Genomic DNA, 6000 nt, shown 5'->3' with positions numbered 1-6000 from the left:
TCCCCATGAACTAGGGTTCATAATCTAATGAGGTATAAGCTATCATCCTCTCAAGATTATCACTACCATCCTTGAGTATCAAATCCCCCTATTATGTGATCAACTGACACAACCTAGCTTACTAAGAGCATATGTCAAATTCCAATAAAGGAATTACTTATAAATCCTTAGGACTATCTAAGGGGACACACTATCTTAAACCCATGAGATATCTTGAGAATACCTTTTGTCATCTACCTTAATCAAAAGTAACCCAATCCATTAGGAATATATGACTACCTGCTCAAGGTCTCACTTAGAGGTCAAAGACATTGAAGACCACAACACTTACTCAATATTCTCTCAAGATTAAGAGTTCATGTAGCATAGTAGCTTGGTTAAGTCATGAAAACTCGATAGCCAATGTCACTTGTTCTAACCAAACATCATAAAATTTGATATTCAATATCCACAATGCATTAAACAATAATGGTAAGAAAAACTATGATTTTTACACACTAGAACAATAAAAGTTGTGAAAAATAGGGGTTACTAGAAGAAATGTAAACATCATATGCTCAATATGATAATAGTCTAATATGTAATGATGAATCATTATTTCAAAATCATCATCCATACTAAAAAGATATCATATCATATCATCTCCCCCTTTTGGGCACAAAACTAACAAAGTAAACAAGAATAATATGCAACAAACACAATAAAAAAAGAAAATGATATAGATATAAATAAGTTCCATATATAGTCAAAATATCAAAATAAAGATATCCACAACAATACATCCCAATCAAAAATGTTTGAAACAAATAAAAATATGGGCCAAATATAGTTAGATTAATACAAAAATGAAAACCTAAAGAGTTTAACTATCGTTGTTTTTAGCAATGAAAGGCATGATGGAAAATTGAGTTATACTAAGAGAAGATCCATGCAGAAATATAGCCTAGAACTCAATTAACAATATGAGAGGACCATTCATATGCTATGAATGATCATATTGCTCACCAATATGAGCATCCATGCACCTTACAAATTGTTTATGCAAATATCCATGTGAAAGCATTACTGATCAATAGAAGACAACACATAGTTAATAGATGACCCATCAATGGGCTCTAAAGGCCCTACAATCACACGATAAGAGCTCACATGCTATCTAAAACCCCCATAACCTTGGGTAAGTGGAACTAGTTCAGCCGCCCTTGCTTAACAACTTTAATCTCATCTTCTTCATTAGTAGGAAGGCTAACCATCACACCTCAAGTGTGGATCACTCACTTGGACCATGAGTTCTAGTTAATTGGAGCATACTAGCCAAGTATCAAAAACTCTTGTTGAATGTTGTCTAGGAAATGAAGAGAGCAAATTGAAGGCTTCTAAAATGAGAATGCTTGTAGTAAATGGCCATGACATAAAAAAATCATTTGCATAATATCTATGAGCTTGCCAAACATAAAACAATGGATAAACCATGTAGTAAAACAATGGATTTGTGTAGGTGAGAAGATGGATAGAATGTATTGGTTGTAAACACAACCATAACCCAAGTTAGATTAATAGAGCTAACTAGAGAAATGTATATAGGAAGCTCATGAGGCTCTCCAAACAAACTCATAAGAATTCCCATAAACATGGCATAAGTTAGGGCTTGAAACTCAGTAAAAGAAATGCATAATGTGTCGATAAAAGGATGTAGCTGAAGAACACAATGGAGATAGGGAGTGGAGACCAGAATAGTCTACCCATACATAGTAACTTTAAAGCAGATGTTGGGAACTACATAATGGTTGTTCGAATAAAACATCCAAGCATAATGAAGGTATGTAACCCCAAGCAAAGTAGCCAAGGGCTCTTAACAATGAGCCTTAAAAATACTTAGGATAATAGTATTGCGAAAGGACTTTAAGAAGGGCTCTGCTCTACCTTTACCTAATACTCATGGAAATGAGCATAACAAACCATATGGTTCTCACTAAGGAAACACTCCATAGGGAGGTTAGCTACATCAAAGGGGCTCTAAATAAGAAACCTAGGCTTAGAATGAGGGTATGGAGACATAGAATCTAAAGATTAAACTCTAGTCTATGACATGCGCATCAAGACATAGCAAAAAGTAAGAAAATGAAAAACCAAAGAGATCTAGGAGCCTACTAAAAAAATTTATCATCCGTTTTCAAACTCTTAAATAATATGCTTTGGTATGCTTCGGTTAAATCATCAAATCCACTTTCATTGCTTTCATCAATTTCAAAGTCATTCAATGGCTCATAATCAAAATTAACAAAAATAAACAATGCAAGATAGTTTTCACTTTGACCATACATGTTATCTTTGTGGTTTAAGGATTCACTATCACTTGAGTCTATGCCACTCTTAAAAAATAGGTATTACTTAAATACCACTTGATTAATTACCAAAAGTCCAATGGGGAACACTCAGATGGAGAATGAATGGGTGATTTAAAAAAATTAATAAATATTTAAAAATTATAACCAACTTTTTATTCTAAGAGATATCAAGGATGTCTCAAATAAGTAATGGTTTTATACCTAGAATCCTTAGGTATATAAAAATATGATTTTTAACTTTTAGGAATACCCTGCAAATTGTTAGGGATAATATAATTGTCAATATCTGAAATATCTATTGAGATATGTTAAGAATAAGAAGATCATCTAAAATAACCAACCTAACAAAATCAATAACATCCTAACAAATCAATCAAAAGATTCCTTGAGAAAAGTTAGGAATAACAATAATTGGTTATAAATATAAAAACCATAACCACCAATATAAACAACCAATTCAATATCTTCAATCACAATATAAGCAGGAATAAATAAATATGAACCTTTTAGGATTGCCTTGCAAAATATTAGGTACAATTAATTTAACCTGTTGTAGACAATTCAAACATAATATAAGAAATATAGACAATGTGGCATTAGATTTTTTATGTGGAAAACCCCCACAAACAATAGAGATAAAAAACCATGAGGTCTAAGACCTATTAATCTAAATCCACTATTTAAAATCAAGTCACACAGATTTACTTGACTGCTTTACTCTTAAATACCTACAACTTGATCCATGTTCGCAACGCAACAACTACCTGTTGCTCCCTAGTAGATCCTTTAGTCCCTCCAAAGGGATTATGGTCTTCAACCAATAATTCAAAGAATTGAATCCTTGAATGAGAGAATGAGAATGGTGTGCCAAATTAGGCTTTCTCCTCAAAGAGTACCTTTACATTCTCTAAGATTTCTATGATCTTTCTAAGCTTCGATCTCTATCCCTTAAAGGGTTACAAGGGAGGTATTCAGGAAAAAGCCATAAGGATTTCAGTATCTCAAGTTTCCAAATTAGAGTTTGAGTTAAATTCATGCAAAATACGTTTCTAAACTCGATAGGACTATCATGGCTGCTTGAGCGGACTTAAACCACTTGAGCAGTTCTTACTGCTTGAGCAGTTCCTATCACTTGAGCGGTTCCTATCTCTTAAGCGGTTCGTATCGCTTGAGGGGGTAGACCACTAGAGCAGGGTTAGCCGCTTGAGCGACCCTTATTCTTTTTCAAAAAACATTATAGGTCCAAAAATGATACCAAACCTTTTATACCTTAAATAAGTCTTATATGCCATTAGTTGAACCTTTTTAAACATATTTGTGACTTCCCGGTTGGATGACCAACAACCCTTAATCTTCAATTGAGAGCAAGTCACTATCTAAAAAGACTTCTATGGCCAAACATAAATTGGAACAAAATTTCCAACATATAAACAAAACTTAATGTCTTAACAACTCTAAATGACCTACATGATCTATTTAATATTCTTAAGACAAGAAGTTAGAGATGGAATTAACAATATCACTTAGTTCCAAATAAAAGTTAGAGAAAGTCTCATACTCCTAAATTCTTTTACTCTTAAATTTTGCAATGAGCATTGCATTTTGGACAACTTCAAAGTTGAAATGCCTTTATACATTACTAGAGAATGTCTTAGGCCTCTTTGGAACATTTGCATGTGACTATCGTGCAAAACTAGTTTAGACTCACCTCATTGAATATGCTATAGAATCCCCAAGCATTATCTTTATTGCCCCCCTTGTCTAATTTATCGCAATCTTGCTTAGGCTTGAGTTCACCTGTGGATGTACGTGTTCCATCTAACTTTAATGGGGCCTTCCATCCAAATTCTACTGAATTCCATACAATTTCCCCTCTATTTTCAAAACAACTACATACAAGCTTTCTAGTGATGATAATTGTTGCCATCAAAATAAGGTAGAGGGTTTATGGATGATCCAAACCTTTGTGGTTCCATAATCTAAGATCAAAGCATAATAGAAAAAAAATGATAATTAAGATTTTTCCTACTTTGATACCAATTCAAAATTTGTGATCTCAATTATGAAACTATCTAGAAAGGGGTTGAATAAGTATTCTTTTTTATTATAGCCCAAAGCTTACCAGTTTTTGTTTCTATAAATTCATTTAATGAATGATTCGTGTTTCAATTGGTGTCTCAGCTGATTCATGTCCAGTTGGTGCTCTTTGATTGAGGGAGTAATCAACAAAATTTATAACCTATATCACCATGCATTAGGATAGTTTTAGCTAATATAGCATAGTGGCTCTAAGATCGTTCACTGGGAAGGGTTTTCAACTCATAATTGATACCAATTCAAAGTTAAATTGGTGCTTTTTCATTTCAAGGTTAGCTTAAAAAATAAAAACACAAACTTTGGTTAAACGAGGTTTTGTTTCAAGCTAACTAAAAAGAAAGTAATGGAAATTACTTATGAAGAAAAACATTCCTTGGAGGTTTGGGTTCACAAGGGAGGTTCCTTATGCAAAAACAGAGCTCCGGTCATTTGGTTCATTTCCTCGCATTAGAGAATTAACATATAGTCAATTATCTAACCGGTGTTGTACAGATGTATCCTTTAAATGGATTTCAGCTCTAATTCTTTCTCACTGATGCAACTTGCAATGGCTCGTGCCTCTCACCTAGCATTTTCCATTCAAGGTGATCTTTAACTTTGGACTTCCCTTCTCAAGCTCGCAAGAGATAACTAATGGATGTCTCCTTGGAGTCCAAAAGCTTACCAAGTGTTGGCAATTCTAGAAATTCCTACCTTCCCGTCACTTCTCAAAAGCTCGCAAGAGGTAAACTAGTGTATCTCCATGGATGGAGCTCACTTGCCTTACCAAGTGTTCACTCAAGTGAATTGAAGGTGTTTTAAGTTAACTAAAAACATAGAAATCATTAAAGGATCACACTTTCTCTTCTTTAATGGCTGAAACCACAAAGCTATAAATTCTTGCACTTGGAACCTTTCCCGGCAACCTTAGCTCCAAGGAACTAAAAGTCTAGCCATTCATTCTCTGAGGAAACTTCCTCAGAGCTTGTTTGGCTAGAAATAAAACTAATGAGAAAACAAAAATATATAGGAAAAACAGAGCAAGTGCTCTATAAAATATATTTCTTGCAAAATTGTACAAAGGATGCGTCTGAGAACAAGCTCCCGACTGTCCATCATATTCCTGTGTAAAGAAAATTACAAACTATATATATGAGGTTATTCACCCTTTGTTCTTACTTAAAGACTAAGGAATCCTATGATAGGTGAGTTACAAGGAGAGTTTGGGGATTTAGACATCAAATATCTAAAGCAAAATATCTCAAAAAGTCTGTCAAAAATATCAGGAAGCTTCAGGAGAACACCGCGGCACTATATACTGAGAGAAAAACTCTCCGGGTAAGCGCTATCAGAGGATCCGAACATGTCTGACCGGGGAAGTTGAAACGTCCTCCTCTCTCATCCGGCGTCAGGCACCGGATATGAAATATCCAATCAGAGGATCTGGACATGTCTGACCGGGGAAGTTGAAACGTCCTCCTCTTCCATCCGGATATGAAATATCCAGAGAAGGTGAAACGTCGGCCGGATAGAATTCCGGATGTGAGATATCCCGCGCGTCGCAAGGGGGACCGTC

This window comes from Vitis vinifera, chromosome 19, assembly GCF_030704535.1.
Source record: "Vitis vinifera cultivar Pinot Noir 40024 chromosome 19, ASM3070453v1".
Classification (NCBI taxonomy): Eukaryota; Viridiplantae; Streptophyta; class Magnoliopsida; order Vitales; family Vitaceae; genus Vitis; species Vitis vinifera.
The sequence above is the reverse complement of the archived record's forward strand: the minus strand, read 5'-3'. Positions refer to the sequence as shown.